Source organism: Martes martes (genome assembly GCF_963455335.1).
Source record: "Martes martes genome assembly, chromosome: 2".
Lineage (NCBI taxonomy): Eukaryota > Metazoa > Chordata > Mammalia > Carnivora > Mustelidae > Martes > Martes martes.
Window position 1 is genome coordinate 96,547,135 of NC_137889.1, and position 17,392 is coordinate 96,564,526.

Sequence of the window (17,392 nt, forward strand, 5' to 3'; positions counted from 1 at the left end):
CTCCAAAGACTGCAGAGCCCAGTGCATGGCTCCATCCCACGACCCCAAGATCATGATATGAGTCAAAACGTAGAGGGGGATGCTTAACTGACTGAGCTGCCCAGCTGTCCCTCAATATTAATATTCTAAAAAAGAAAATGGATTCTTAAAGAGTCTAAGGAATAAATGATTCAAGCATATTCTTATTTTCCATAAACAACTTGACCCTCATAACATGAAAATAATTTTACATTTGTCTACTTAAGGAAATATGTTTTTTTGGACACACACATTTCTTTCTTGGTACCCTATGATGTCCAGTCTATCCTCCATCTCTCCCTCTCCCTCTCTTTTTAGTAATAAGGCATTTCTTTTGTTTTTACTATTTGGACCCGTACAGCCTCCAAATTTGATTATGCCCTTAGAAATTCCAGGTTACCTATTTGTGTGCTGGGGGGAAGTGATGAATAGATAACATAAAATGGTCATCAGTTGGGGAGCCTAGGTGGCTCAGTCAGTTAAACACCTGCCTTCAGCTCATGCTCATGACTCCAGGGTCCTGGGATCGAGTCCCACATCAGACTCCTTGCTTGGTGAGGAGCCTGCTTCTCTCTTTCCCTCTGCCTGCCACTCTGCCTGCTTGTGCTCTCTCTCTCTGTCAAATAAATAAAATCTTAAAAAATGGTCATCACTTATTCTTTTAATGACATTGGTCTCTATCCCATCCCCCAACCCCTCTATAGAAAACAGCAAACACATCTTTGGATTTAACCATTTATCCAGGTTCCCAGAATAGGGAGCTTCCTTCTGGTCATCTCTGCTCTCACTATGGCCCCAAGTTCAGGAGTGACTGTCCTAAGCTCTCTTCTCTGTTTCTCTTTCTCTCTACTCAGAGAAGATTCTGGGGCAGCTGGACTGGTCCAACAGGAAAGGAAAGGTAGATATTATGGCTCATGCTGTGGTTATGGGACAACTGCCATCCTTTAGAGTGACAGTTGCCCTGTGGTCCCAAGTGTGAATCTTTAAGAAAGAGTTCAAAAGCAGAACATTTTCCCTGCACTGAAATTGGGAGGGCAGTGAGTGGGGTGAGCAGGATGAAATGTGTTGGTGAGGAGTGAAAAAAGAGAAACCAGTGGGCTGGTATGGAGTATTTCAGGCACCGAGTGAGGTACTCTAGATACATGATCTCTATTCCTCACAACTGCTCTATGAGGGAGGTATGTATAGACCCATTTTTCAGATGAGGAGAATGAAGTTCAGAAAGCCATGGAGGGGGCTCCAGATCACAGGGTGGTAGCTAGGAGAAGCTGGGAAACCAAGAAAATGTTAGTTACTCCAGGACACGGACCTGGGCTAGCCTCTAGCTAGCGCTCTGTCGGGAAGCAGTGTGACCCTAGGAAAGGGCCATCAGCCCCAATCTCTGTTATCACCACCACCCTGCTCAATCTTACGGGACCAGCACAGGTTCACTTTCAGAGCCAACACTACAACTGAGTGGGTGTGCTTTGATTTCAGGGGCATCAGGAAAGAATCCTTGCTCTTGGAAGATGCACCCCAATTTTTGGCAGTGACTTGAAATGTCTTTAGGAGGGGGCTAGTTTTTAAACCCATCATTACAGGGTTCTCTTTACATGCAAATGACCTGAGATATAGCATCTTGACTTAAACCATATAAAGTATTACATTGCCATATAAATGACTAAGGGAAAACTCTTTTCAGTTTAAAGAAGAGTATGAAGGTATGTGGATTTCAACCTGGAAATCAAGTAACCAGCAATATGCAAAAATGTTCTAAGGAGTGCAGAAACAAAAAGATATTTAAGGGAAATCTGTATTTATATCTTTTTTTAAAAAAATATTTTATTTATTTGTCAGAGAGAGAGAGCACAGGCAGGCAGAGGCAGAAGCAGGCTCCTTGTCGAGAAAGGAGCCCTATGTGGGACTCGATCCCAGAACACTAGGATCATGACCTGAGCTGAAGGCAGCCACTTAACTGACTGAGCCACCCAGGCATCCCTGTATTTATATCTTTAACTTCCATATACACTTCATCCTAAAACCAACTGCCCTGAAAACGTGCCCTCTACTTTTCAAAATGAAGGCTTCTCCTGCATCCCAGTGTTCCCAAGATACATTTGTATGAGGGTATAAAAGCCTCTAGGGTGGCCCAAGTCAGGGACAAGCTAATAGGGAAGATTAGTGTGGTATTTGAGAGAGGAAAAGACTATAATGACAGGGTGACAAACTCTTTTGCAAATCAGGTCATTACAATTCTTGGCATTCATCAAAATTGAAGGAGGCCCTCCTATGCCACTAATGGGTTCCTGAACATAATATGTGATAATAGAACACTATCTGATTTAGTGTCTTTAAGTTTAATAAGCGAAAGGAACATCTAGTGCAAAACGAAAGATACTTAAAATTATTTTTAACGTACATATTTTTTACTAACAGCGTTCCATCAAATTCTATCCCTAAAAAAAACCCCTCCCATGTGCACATACCCATATGTTATGACTCGCCTGTGTTAAATCTAACTGAACACTCTGCTGGCTGTTATTTTCTTAGGCAACGTGCTCCGCGGCAAGGGTGCTGAGCAACGTGAGATCGTCCTGTAAAGGGCAATCTTCATATTGTGAGACTTTGTTCAACATTCAATCAGGAAAATGCAAACACAAATAAGGTCATCTTCCTCTCGTGAAAAATGTTAGGAAATGGGAAAAAGAGCCAGTTTCTGCAGAAGGCGCTCGCCCTATTTGCAAGGCCAATTTCCACCTCCTCCTCACACAATCTCACACTCAAGAGCTGCACTCACTGCTCACTTTGTCCCTCTCTGACTTCCTGAGGTCCCAGGTCATCAACATATTACTGGATGTTTTTGTGATCCTGCTTAATCTAAGCAGATGACAAAAGTCTTTTTTTTTTTTTTTTTAACAGACCAAATAAGGCCAAAGGTATAAACTCCTCTCAAAGCTGTTTCTTCCTTCTGTGTCAGGTCACCCACAAACACACACATGTCTCCTATCCATCCTAAAAACCAACCAACAAAGGAAATGACTCTGTGACACACCTGTTCTTCGCAGCCTCACTTCCGTCTCCTCTCTCTCCCTCGGTGGCTAAGCTGTCCTTATCTATTCATCTGCCCACTGAGCTTCAATTTACTGCTGTCTGGATTCACGCTCACCATTCAAACTACACTCTCAGAGGTGATCAGGGGCCTCCCTCGCTGCCCCATCCAACAAGCCAACGGCATCATCTTTCCCTATATCACTCTCATGTCATGTAATTAACTGTCTTTCTCCAAACCTCTTTCCTTGGTCCCTTGATTTTATCCACCATGGCTCACATTGTCCTCTGCAGGGCTCTCTCTTTGATTTTCTCTCCTTTTAATCTTATAGCGGTGTTCCCAACTTGGTGCATCAGAATCACCCAGGGAGGTTTTAAGACCTGTTCTTGCCGCCCCGCCCCCTGCAGAGGTTCTGACTGAATGGGGCTTATGAAGGGCCCAGGCCCTGGTGTTTTTAAAAGCTCCTCAGGTAATCCTAACGCGGAGCCAGGTTTGAAACCATTGGCCTATATGTGCTGGTGATCTCCTTCACTCTCAAGGCTGTTCGCCAAAAAGTCATTAACTCCAGTCCCAATGTTTGTTCAGTTCCATTCATATTTCCATTTATTTTATTTTATTTTTTTTTAAGATTTTTATTTATTTATTTGACAGACAGAGAGAGATCACAAGTAGGCAGAGAGGCAGGCAGGGGGAGAGGAGGAAGCAGGCTCCCTGCTGAGCAGAGAGCCTGATGTGGGGCTCGATCCCAGGACCCTGAGATCATGACCTGAGCTGAAGGCAGAGGCTTAACCCTCTGAGCCACCCAGGCACCCCTCCATTCATATTTTCAATTACTTTCTTGATAACTCCATCTGAATGCTCAACAAAAATGAAACGCAGAACATGTGTTGAATCGATCTCAGTATCTCCTCATATCATCCCTCTCTCTGTAAACGTGGTCCTCCTGGTTTTCTATTTAATTATGGAGTCATTACCCTCCCAGTCCTACACTCAGAGCTTACAGGAATCCTCTTGTACCTTTCTTCAAAACTATTTTATTCAGTTATGAATGATACTGAAAACGGTTTTTCAAACCTGGCTCTTCTTCTCTACCCCTACTCTTAAGTACTGTGATACTATTTTAATTCCAACAATTCTTACTAAAAAACAAATTTTTAAAAAAGATTTTATTTATTTATTTGACAGAGAGAGAGATCACAAGTAGGCAGAGAGGCAAGCAGAGAGAGAGGGAGAAGCAGGCTCCCCGCTGAACAGAGAGCACGATGTGGGGCTTGATCCCAGGACCCTGGGATCATGACCTGAGCTGAAGGCAGAGGCTTTAACCCACTGAACCACCCAGGCGCCCTTAAAGACAAATCTTAAAAACAGTAACTTCAATTAAAATGTTCTCCATTATGTCACTGTTCCTAGGTTGAAATCCAAACTTCACATGAAATCTTTTACAAGTGTCCTCAATTATTGCTCTAGCTTCACCTTGATCACTTACTACTACTCTTGAGACATATGAACTTCCTGAAGTTTCCTTAGCATGGGATCATCACTAACATGGCCACATTGCATTTTCTGTCATTCTACCCAGAATGCCTTTCTCTTCCTTTTCTGTTGAGAGAATTTTACCCGTTCTTCAATATTCACCTCAGAAGGCACTTTCATTCTTAAGCCCTTTATGTCTGTTTTCCTTTTATGTGCAGCTGAAGCAATCTTATCAAACCATTTGTCATACTGTACTGCAATGATTTGTGTAATTTGTACCTGGGAGTTCTTGACAGCATGTTTGCTTATATGTATGTGATATCTCCAATATGATACATTTTGAACATCTCTGAATATATATGTTTAGTTTTGTATCTAGTTTTGTGTTTAGCACAGTATCCTAGCAGAGATGTTCAAAATGTTATTTATTGTTTATCCAATGAATATTTGCTGAGTATCTACTACATGACCTCACTATTCCTGGCACCTGGGATGCATCAATAAACCAAACAAAGTCTGCCCTCCAAGTGATTCCCAAGACAGAAGGCAATATATAAACAATATAAATGTACTGGATAATTTCAATGGTCCCTAGAGCTAGAAAAATTTAAAAAAATAGTTATACAGTGTTTTAGATCAGGAGTCAGAAAACATTTTCTGTGAAGGGTCATATACTAAGTATTGTAGGCTTTGTATGTCAAGATTTCTAAACTGTAGGCATAGACAATATGTAAATGAATAAGCATGGTTGTATTCCAATAAAACTTTATTTACAAAAACAGGTGGTGGGCCGTATTTGGTCTTCAGGCTATATTTTGCTCACTCTTCTTTTGGTTGACAGGGAAGACCTCTCTATAGAGCTGAATGAGCACTAGGACATGAATATATAGAAAAAAACAACCATACTGAGGCAGATGTTCCAGGTACAGGGAAGAGCAATGACAAAAGTCATTGTTTGAGAAGCAGAAATAAAGCCTCCATGACTGAAGTGTGGTGAAAGAATGAATGAATGAGTATGTGAACAGAGGCAAGAATGAGTGCCCAAGCAGAAAATAAAATTACTACTATGAAGCAGCAAGTTTATGTAAAGAGGCATTCCCTAAACTGAGATATGTAGCCACATTCGGAGAGAAGAAACAAAGACATGGGATGCATAAAACTCAGTATCTACCTAAAATTAGTTTACTCACTGAGTATCCATTGAACAGCTATTATATACTGAGGATTATTGCAGGTACTAAAAATCAGACAAAATATTTAATAATTATGACTTCCAAAGTTTTAGACAATCGCAATGTTGGATTCTATTGATGATTAGCAATGCATATATTTTGATTTCTAGAAGCTGAAATATGACTTCTAAGTACTGCAAAATACTGCCTGTCACAGAACTAAGAACAGTACTATGATAAACAAGCAAATAAAAAAAATGTGACCTGGGAAAGTGTGTGTGTGTGTGTGTATTTATGTTATCTATCTATCTATGTACCTGTTTATATGTACATAAAGACAGAGAGAAAGAGAGAATGAGAGAAGTAGAGAGAGAAATACCAATTAATTTCATTTTAGGAAAATATTTTGTAAAAAATTTCCTGAACATCACTAAATGAAATATGTTTAAAAATTATTGACATTTTTCTAAAAAAATGGACCAGAAGTTGAGTTTAATTTTTCTTTCACATTCTAAAATTTTCATTTATTAAATGAAGTGTGTGTAGATAATAACAACAAACAACAAAAATCAACATTTTTATCCTACTTTTGGAAAACTGATGAGATGATCTAACACTTTTTAAATAAATGACTTTCCCCCAAAAGATATCTTTGTCTGGATACTATCTGATTAGCTCATGAAAATCAATCAAACACAGCTACACACAATCTGTGTAATTTTAATGAACTGAATTTCCAAAACATACAGTCCATAAGGCTTTTATTTTATTTTATTTTTTTGTTATAGGAAAAAATATGGACTTCGGAGTTGCCAGACTTGGCTCTGTAGCCAGGTCCTCCCACTTGCTACGTTTGCAGCCTTGCGCAGGCTGGAAGCTCCCAGAAGCACGATGTTCACATGTACAGAGGGGAGGACCATCCCACCCAGCGTTGTAGGAGGATTTAATGAGATGTGGAAGGGAAAGCACCTGGAATTAGGAAGCAGGCAATAAATTTAATTTAATTGCTTCTTCTCTAAGACTGAGTTTACCCCAAACAGAGCTGTATCTGCATAAATGTATTTTAAATGTTGATGATTCAGTGTTCCTTAGTGTCTCTATTAAGAAGTACATATCTTCATATTCATAATACTAATCAGGAAAAGCAAAAACTGGGAGAATTCTTTTAATTTCCACTGCATGGGGCTATTGGTATTAGTTTATGAGCCTTCATTCATACAACTCTCCCAGTGAGGAAAGTTTCCCCTTATTTACAGCTTCAGTCCCTTCTAGTGTATGTACCAGAAGAGAGGTCATATTTCTAGCCTTCCTATAGGAGAATTGGTTCCCAACTCTTCTAGGAGGATAAAATGTTTAGAAATCCCTCCAACAGTTAGGTCTTTCAGTTCTATTGATGCCTTCAGTCTGGCAGAGAGTTCTCAAAACACTAACATGATTTTATTAATGAAGATGAGTGATTCCCAATTTGATTATAAGTTTCAGGACTGGGGCAGAGTGACCCCCATATTGTGTGTTCCCAGGAAAGATATATAAAACTGCCATCTCTTCCTGCGTGTGGTGTGATTTAAGAATCAACTGTTTTTTTATGGCTCCTAGATGCATGGTTTTATAGTTTTACTGTTACTGATATTTTATAAAATTCAGAACTATTGGCTATATAAGTGCTGTCAGGGAAAAAAAAAAAAGGTTTTGCAGCAAAACATGGAGATCATTTGTCAACGGCTCAGGCTTGCAAAACCTTTTCTGAACAGGCATTTCGGGATTCAACAACCTCATGTTTCAACTCTCTCCCCTAAAAACTTTATTCTTCAGTTTAAATTTAATTTTTGATTTATATCATCAGCAAAGGCAGAGAAAAGTGGATTACCATTCCCAATGGGTTATCCATTCGTAGCTCATAATTAAATATGGGATAAATTCTAATCTCCAGTTTAATCTTTACTTCCCACACTCATTTTCTCACCTTTATTCACTCCCCTTCCCTCTTTCTAATTAAGCATCATAAAAACTAAGATACCTAAGACAGAGCCCCAAACTTCTAATGTTAAGTGTAAAGTGGGTGACTCATTTACACAAAATAATTATTTTTCAAACATTATTTATCTTTAAGTAATTTGTTTCATGGTTTGCTACTAAAATTGTGTAAAGCCTAACTATGTTCATGTTTTACTATTAAAAAGTAAAACACAAATATTTGGACAAAATGATGTAATAAAAATAAATCAACAACCATGCCCTCTTCCTTGTTGCCCCATCCCTTCCAGATCTCAGGCAAAAAGAATATATCCCAGGACAATACATGTATCAGGGGCTTTTTAGGAATTCCTGGCACTAACTAGTATTAGCAATCATAACTATTTCCAAATATAGTAAATGTTTGCTCTCAGTCATTTTTACATTTTGTTTAAGCAAATCACTGCCACAGTAAGAAAAAATAATTTACAATCTAAATTCCATTCTGAGCACTAGGTATCACTTGAACACTACAACAAAACTTTGCTGGTTAACCGAACATAACAAAAAATAATTCTATTCTTATTTTCTGACCAACTGTTCTTAAAACAACAATGGAGACAAAATATTTGAAACCACAATAATATAGACCTTATAACAATGATGGTGTTTAGATGATAAAAGTACACAGTCGAATATTATTAAACATTAGGAACATGAGCCATATTTGCTAGAGTACATATACTTTACACAAAAAGCTTTATGGAAAAGCGTACCTACACTATGCTCTGACTACCTTCAGGAAGACCAATGTGTTGGCTTCATATGTCTCATCCTCATACTGCCAGAGTCAACACGAGCGTAGAGGCATTACTTATATTAGGAAATAATTAGGCTAAACTCCATCTCTGTAAAACCGGGCCACGTATGGGCCACAGATGACAATATAACAACAACAGAAGCAAATAAATTTTTCCAATAGTCAGAAAGCTCCCAAAGTTAAGGTACATGGAGACACATAAGCAGAAATTATAACAAATTATAAATCCGTTGGTGATTCACGTATTGTTACAACACCTTCAACATAATCCTATAGGCTGAGTTTTGTGATTTTTTTCAGTGTTATCTTTTCTATCAATAAAGCTGAATCCTTTTTGAGAATTTTAAACACTTCTACTTAACATGTTTCTTTTTGTAGCTCGGGGTAAATGACATACCTGGATTTTACTGATAGGAAAACGAAACTTAAAAAAAAAAAAAAAAAAGGAAGGAAGATCAATTCAATTCTTCACAGAGATCTTTTTAGAGATAGTTGGTCATAAAATTGCTAACAATGAGAGGTGCTTAGCTTCCCCTGAAGAAGCTACTGGCGCCCTTTGCCCTTTAGATACATGAACTTGTTAACAATGTGATTGGTTAAGGAATCATTTAATCATATATGTCAATAATACAAAACAAAGCACCTTGCAGTTTTCTTTCCTATTCTACTCCCCTGTGAAAGACAGATGTGTTGTGTCTAATTATTCACTGATTGGTATCGGGAGAAACATTAACATAATTGGCACATTTGTTCTAATTAACAGAGAGAAACTGCCACATGCCACCCAACATGAAAAGTGAGTCCAGCAACCATTAGCTAGAAAAACCCACATCTATCAGAAGAGGTTACTCTGTTGAACTCAAACTGGAGCCCCTCGGGTCAGAACACCAAGAATGAGAATGTCACAACAGAGCTGAGAAGAGTGTGTACCCCTAAGAGAGTGGGGATTCAGCCCAGTGTCGTCGGATGCAGGTACATTAATCAAACAAATGGGAAAAGCAATTATGGGGTGATTATCAAATGCACACTGAGCCAAGCCAAGCTTCTAGAAGGAGCATTAGTTAGATGCTGGGAGTCTGCCAAGTTTACTGACCAGTTTGGAAGTGACAGGTTTGAAGGTTTTTCCTTATTTGTTTTAACCCTGCCCTTTAGACCAGTGGTTCTCAAACTTTGTTGGATTTAAGAATCATGGCGGTGGTGGGGGTGGGGGTGGGGGCTTTTAAAAATCTTGATAGTCAGCCTGCACATCCCGCCAATTCCCAGGTGATCCCAACATGTATCCTCATTGGAGAACCAGTACTGCATGCAGACTAGTTCTCGTGTTCTTGCTAAAAATGCAGATTTGGGGTGGGTGGGGTGGGATAGGGCCTGAGATTCTGCCTTTCTATGCAGTTCCCAGGTCCTGTCCATACAGACAATCTACACATCACACTTTGACTAGTAAGGCCTTGGCAATTCTAAAAGATGTCCATAGTTAATAGCCTTCCGGAGACTTTTACTACCTAGGGTTTGGCTCCAATTTCTCCAGAATTTGAAATCCCAGAATTATTTTCTTTTGATTTCTCACAGTGGCAACAGTTTCTCTCCATCTCTTGCATGACTAAGAAAGTCTTCACTATAGGAGGCAAACAAATGTTCTTTACCCATAAGTTGTTGGTAAAAAAGTGCCTTAAAAACAAGAAGCAAAAGGCCATTTAAAAAAAAAAAAAGTGTGCACAATGACACGAGCTTTCTACCTCTACCTCCCACCACCTGCATAGCTGTTGTAGAGATATTGTTCCAGATGTTCTCTATTGTCAAGAATAGAGGCTACTTTGTTTATGTACCCATTTGCTTATCAGATTTGCAATAAAATAAGATGCTTACTCACTTCTGTGTTGACTACTGTCCAAAATACTTTTACGTTTCAATGGGTTTGTGAGAGTGTGTTTTTATGCTTTAAAAAAAGTGTTGGTCTTCAAGCATGTTAAAATTGTATCTTTAGACAATTGTGAAAAAAAAAAAGCTAAAGAATTAAAAAAAGCAAGTGGAAAATGTAGTGACATTTTGCTCAGTTGTAACTTCTGCAAAGGGAAGGAATTTGCTAAGAAAGGAATTTGTTTTCCTATTGAGGAAACACTCCCTTAATTGCACATATGTCTGGCTCATTGCTTTTGAGAGCTGAATGTACACAGACCATACTGTGGAGGCAAACTTGTCTTGAAATCTGAAAACTTTCATTTCTAAAGTCTAAGTTCAACTATGAGAAGATAAAAGCACATTGACCTAACGAACTATTGAATTAACTAATAGGGACAGCCACCAAAAATGCCCAAGGTAGAATGACTCTATTAAGTAATCTCTTCCATGGGAGCAAAACGGCACTGAAATGTTCTTAAAATGCTAATTTTTTTAGGGCAAAGCAAACATAAATTGACGAGTCAAGTCCATTCTTAGTTCCTAACCAGTCTTCACTACAAATTTGCTTTTCAGCAAAAGGAACTCCTAGCATTTCTTCTTATTTACCAAGTAAAAGTGGGACTCTTACCAAGTCTGGCCACCTTTAGAAAATACTGGCTTTCTGCTCTCTAGCACTGCCATTTCTTAACCCCCAGTGAGTTTACAGTAAGTAGTGCCTCTAGGCAAATGGGGGGAATCACTGAAAGAAATTCCAAAGCAAGAGAACTTATTGAAGAAACATATACTTTTCTCGAGAAATAAGGGTCATGGAAATAAAAGACCATCTTGCCCTGTGATTAAAGACACAGTCTAGGCCACTGCCTGGTGCTAAAGTGCCACTGAGAGAGAGATTATATTTGAAAACAGCTGAGGTCTGTCGATCACTGATTTTAGGTCATCTAAGAAAAGCTCTCTCTAGTGGATGTGCTACACTTTAGCATGGAAAATTTTCCTTTCCTCTGGAAGACCAAATAGTTTCTAGATTTTATTCATTGAATAAAGTAAAATCTAAAAGTCGTGTACAGAATTTTTTATCCCCACAGAAATTAAGGTATTTCCTTTATTTCTCCATCTCTCTCCATCTCTTTTACTTTTACACTGAGACAAGCAACCATTTTCTCTTGCTTGTGTTAGGGCAAGGTCCCCTGGATGGATCCCTGCTTTCATTCTCACCCTACAAAAACGAATTTTCCACACAGCAGAGAGAATGATTTTTGAAAAACAAGTATATCCCAACATGACAATTCTGTACTTAAAATCTCCAGTGGCTCTTCCTGCATTCGGAGATATATCCAAGCTACTTACCTTGTCTGTTAGTCTACAAACTTGTCCTCTTCCCTCTGACTAAAGGACTTCCTGCCCTCCTCACGGCTTCACTGTGTGTTTGGGCCACTGGCCTCTTTGTAAATCATACAGCCGCATCCACTCCTTCCGAGGGTGTTTTGCTTCCCCTGCCTGGAATGTCCTGACCCAAATCTTTTCATGACTGGCTCTCTCCTGTCACTCAGACCTCATGTCGGGTAGTGCCTCTACAGATAGATTCTCCTTGACTTTAAAGTGACTTCCCATCCCCAACAACCATCAACCTCTCAAAATGACCTCGTCTTATTTCCTTTCACTGGCAATTATCGGACGGCACCTTGGCCATTTATTTCTATTCCTGTGTAGTCCTTTTTTTTCTCTTTTAACCCATTCGGGACTTTGGCTGACTTGTATCTCCTGGATACTAGAAAATTATGCAGCACACAGTGAGTAGACAATAAATATTTCTTGAATCAAGGAACTAATAATTAAAAAATAAAAAGTGCATGTTGTACTATAGTTCAAAGGAACCACTACGTATGTGCCCAAGTGAAGCCACAAATGTGTTATAAGTCCAGAAAAGTTTTTAATTTCTTACTGTTTTTTGAAAAACTGATGTTGGCATCGTTTAACTCTATTATTCATTTTAACTTGGTTTACATGGTTATTTGGATTTCTGGTGATCTCTGTGTATAACTACTAGAGGCAGATACTGGAAGTAAAGCATACGGGGTAACCATGATAAAGAGGTGATGCTGACAACTGTTGACTGCACCAATGAAAAGCTTGCAAGCTGACTGCTAATCATTAGGGAACCTAATGCTTGTGCAGAACTGTTTGCAAGGCTCTCAATCAGCTCGTAAGAAAAACCCCTTCTTGTTGCTATGCCCATGCTAGGAGAAAACTCCTGCAGATTCTACTGAGCACCGAAAGTGGTATCTCCCCCCAGATTTGTATTCAAGCTCTTCTTTTCTCTCCAAAGCTCTTTCGCCTGCAAAGAATAGAAAGCACAGCTCGGAAGACAATGCATCTGCGTGGAAATGCATCAACATGAATCTCCAATTATGAGAGAACGGCAGTGAAACACGCACACCTCTCATGAAACAAAATGTTCAGTGGCCATATTAGTAATCAATTAGACGGAGTGCCACCTGATGCTGCACATTTGGCAGAGCCTCCAGCTGCCAGCAGCTTTTTGCCCCGGCAGTATTAGCTTTAAAAAAAATCTGTTCCCTCCTTATCAAAACCAAACTCAGCAAAATAATCTATTCTGTTGCACTTCAACCCATATTTTTCCACTTGCTAATTAGAGATGCAAACGTTGATAAATAAAATGATGGTTTGTAAGCATAACTGGGTCAATAAGTTGAACATTGTGTCCTATTCCTCCAATTAAAATCCTATGAGAAATAGCTCAATTATAATTAGAGAAGCAATTATCCCCTTGTTAAAGGTGATACAAATCACAGGTTTTAGTGAAAAATTCAGTTTTGCCCCTTCTGCCATGCCAACAAATCTTATATCCATTGACGTTTTTTATCCCAGTACTCTCCAAAAGACACAATCTCATGAAATAAAGTATCTCTGAGTACATTTCTGCCTCATCATGTGACGGCAACATTTTCTAGGTATGAACTAAGATGATCAAAGAGGGATTCATTTCACAGAGTGCTGCTATTATGCTCCTGGAGCAACCCTGCACCCATTCATGACTGCATTACTTTTCTGGCTTGTTTAGGGAGATGGGGAGGCTTGTCTATTGAAATGTAAGAAAAACATTATAGTTTTGGCTTGGTCTTAGCAAAAAACAAAATAGTGGGCAGTACCATTTTAGAGTGTTTCTGGTCGTTGGTTTTCTTTCTCTCATTTAGTCTACTCTTAATTTTGATAGGAGTATTACTAACCTGCCCTATATTCCTTGAACTAAAGTAACTCCCAATGAGCTCCCTCCCCCCCTTGTTTTTCTCCTGATCCTAGTAGATTGGAAATTTGCTCTCAGGCTTCAGATTGATGGATCACCACACCTTACACTGAATTCTGTCAATCGGGTTGTATCTTCAGGGGTAACAAACACACCCATTTGGAATCAAAGTTCTATCTCCATTTCCTAAACTGTAGCCATAGCCAACAGGGACTCTTTCCTTGTTTAATTAAATACAGTCAGAGAATCTACTAAGTAGATTAGGCAGGCACAGAAGTCAACAGATATGTTTCAACAAAGGTAGTGGCTGTGGCTATATAAAATCCTTGTATATAGGGGCCAGACCCATTGGGTCATCCATAGCAGGTGTTAAATTCTGAACTAATTCTGTATGTGTTGGGAAGTAACTGAACGCTCCCCCTCTCCTTCCCAATACTGGAGGGCTCCCTGAGCCACCCTCTGATTCAGCAGCTAAAGGGTTTATACTGGAACAGCACAAGGCCTTCAGACTCTGCCCCTGTGCTAAGGAATCTGTGTAGGTGTCAAGTATCTTAAATAAATAAAGTTGATAGAAAGAAAGGGCTTGGCAAGAAGATCAGAGCAGGGGAACATCAAGCCTAGAACGCTGAAACTCATGTGCTTTATCCTGGAGGGCCCACAGCATAATTTTTTCCCCCTCCCCAATAAATATGAAGGTGAGTTCTTAGTCAAAGAGTCACCACCTGTAGAGATGGGAATACAAGAAATGTGGATTGGTCTCTCCCTCCTCTGAAATTTTGTCACTCTCTTTCCTTTGGCCCTAAAAAGGAGAACTACCAACAGTGGCCTCAGTCCAAATTTCCTCTTTGAAGTAAAATATAAAATAAAATAAAATAAAATAAAATATGTTGGCTCTTGGGACTGTGATGACTAAGTGGACAATAGTAACTTTAAAAATCAGAAAAAGGACAGCAGCATGTCAGGACTTGTAGCGATTTACATGAACAAGGCATCTGTAAAATGGGTATTTACATAGAGGGCACCTGGGTGGCTCAGTTGGTTGAGCGACTGACTCTTGGTTTTAGGTCAGGTCATGAACTCAGGGTCCTGGGATTGAGCCCCACGTGGGTCTCCACGCTCAGTGGGGAGTCTGCTTGAGAGTCTTTCTCTCTCTCTGCCCCCTCAACTCTCAAATAAATAATTTTTTTCTTAAAAAGTAGATATTTATATAAACGAGGGCCTTTCCTGATTTAAAGCTTATAATGCTATCTTCATCGTAGCTTTTATGGACTCTAACCAAAGCCCTGGCTAGAGAATACAGTAGGGCATGTTGGTGGTCGTTCTTCACAGGACAGAAGCTTCCTCTCTGCATGCCCACACAGCACTAGCACAGGTACAATGGGCTCAGGGACTATTCAGAATTCAAGAGATTGAATTCAGTCTTCTGTGAATCAATGGGTGATAATATAATAATAATACGAAGAGTGGCTGATGTTTCTTGAGCTTTCTACCTGTTCTAAGTGATTCACATGTACCATCTCATTTAAATTCCCAAAGTACACTCCCAAAGTACACTATTATTATTATTATTATCTCTATTTTATAATTCAGAAAACATACGTACAGAGGACTTTGCCCAAAGTCAAAAAGTTAAAAATGGTGATGCTTGTGTTTTCACCTAGAGTTCTATAAGCAAATTAGCTTAACATTCTATGGTGGTGAATAAAGGCAAAACAGGGGATGATGTTAAATGTTACTTATGACCTCAGAAATGCCTCTGCCGCTATTTGTATCAAAGGTGATACCACTGTATTTGAAGATTAGTGGAGTTCTTTAGAAATTTATTGACTTGTATGGGAAGGAAGAAAATAATTACCGCCTCGTGTTCTGCAAATAATGTACCTGACTACTTCTTCAATGGAGCTAGACACATACTTACAAAACTAAGATCAACCGAGTTGATCAGCCATGTATTCATTGGAAATTTACCACTGGAGATTTTCAGAATCATTTACCTTGGATGCAAAAGAAGCATGAATTCTTGCCAGTATGGCCTGATACCTTAAGGGTTGATTTTATTTATGGGAAGGCTCAAGAGTCGATCTGTAAGCTCAATATTTCATTCTATGTAATTTTTATGCTCTAGAGTCTTCAAAAAATTTAAATATTAAGTAATGAATGCATTCATCATAAAATTAAAATAATCTTACAATCTTTTAATTCACCAAGTTAACATTTCATTCCTTTCTTTTTTCTTGATCTTACCCCTCTTAAGCAACTGACCATGTAATATATCCCATTAAGGTATTTATTAGCTTTCTGATCTTAGTGATTCTAAGGGTGTTGGATAGAATCTACCTAGGAGTTTTAGCCTGCTCTTGAGCATGGTTGTTTGATGTCTCTTCTGACTTCAAAAAAAAAAAAAAAAAGCCACATTAAATATAGTTCTTTGAATGTCAAATGGGTATATGATTTTGAGCTTGCCAAGTGTTAATTGGTCTCTTCCCCACTGATGATACAAATAAAATTCACAGCCAATTAGTTTTCAGTCATGAATCTTTACTCCTTGACAAAGTGAACCACTTTCTTGGAGAGGCTAAAAAAATGAAAAAATTACTAGGATCTTGTCATTGAAAGTCTTTGCAGGGATCAGCAATCTGTAAAAAATGTTGGGTAAAAATGAGGTTATGGATACCCACCCTACTCAGAATATATTTTGGTCTTTAAAGCAGTTTAATGAAGGTTTGCTTTAGAATTTTAAAAAATACAATTAAGGAGACAGATGCACTATTTTAATAAATGAAATGAAATACTGAATAGAGAAGAGTTGCCTCTTTCATCACACTAAATCATATTATATATCAGTGTTAGAAGATAAAGTATTGATGTGGTTGGATAAAACAGCTATGATCATGCAAAGTTTCTGATGCACTGCTAGAAAGTACCATGGGATGCCACTTAGCAGGCAAAATATAGTTCTCCTCTTTCAGAGTAAAACAAAAAGTTTCAAGAAGAGCGCTAGTTTTTTTTTTTAATTTTTTAATTTTTTAATTTTTTTAAAAAGATTTTATTTATTGGACAGACAGAGATCACAAGTAGGCAGAGAGGCAGGCAGAGAGAGAGAGAGAGAGGAGGAAGCAGGCTCCCTGCTGAGCAGAGAGCCCGATGTGGGACTCGATCCCAGGACCCTGGGATCATGACCTGAGCCAAAAGCAGAGGCTTTAACCCACTGAGCCACCCAGGTTCCCAAGAAGAGTGCTAGTTTAAGTCTTTGCATTGGCAATGGAGAGATATAAATGCCTGTGAGAGAAAAAAAAAAAAACAACGCAGTTGTTTTCCAAGTGCCTTGCCTAAATTTCTAGTTCATATTATTAAAAATAATTTGGAAAGAGCAATTAATCTTCTTATTGTGAGACCAGCTCCTTGAGCTGACTCCCACCATTGCTTCAACCTTCAAAAGACTGAAAAACTATGAGAAATCTAATAGTAAGTGTACAACTATGAAACATTTTTTTAAACAATGATGTGTCAATAATATTTGTTTGGAATTTCATAGATAGGGAGGATTCAGGCTTATTTTTACAAAAAAAAAAAAAAAGATTAAGGGGGCCCACATGCAGGCCCAAATTGCAACAACTGAAAAATGCCTCTTTCCATACATTCAATAAAGAGTAAAAATTCCAAAGGACTAAATATAGTTTTTAGGTTAACAAGCACCAACAAGTTGGCAGTAATATATGTCACTTGTCAAACTGAAGTGTTTCTGGGCCCACAAAATACCAGATTAG

The 17,392-nt window shown here is 38.7% G+C and overlaps 1 protein-coding gene across 2 annotated transcripts in view; it reads right to left on the reverse strand.

The window, feature by feature from the left end:
- Positions 1–17,392, reverse strand: part of UNC5C (unc-5 netrin receptor C) — a gene marked incomplete at both ends in the record, with an annotated part of 346,897 nt that overhangs the window by 76,349 nt on the left and 253,156 nt on the right. The gene's annotated exons all lie outside the window — the stretch shown is intronic.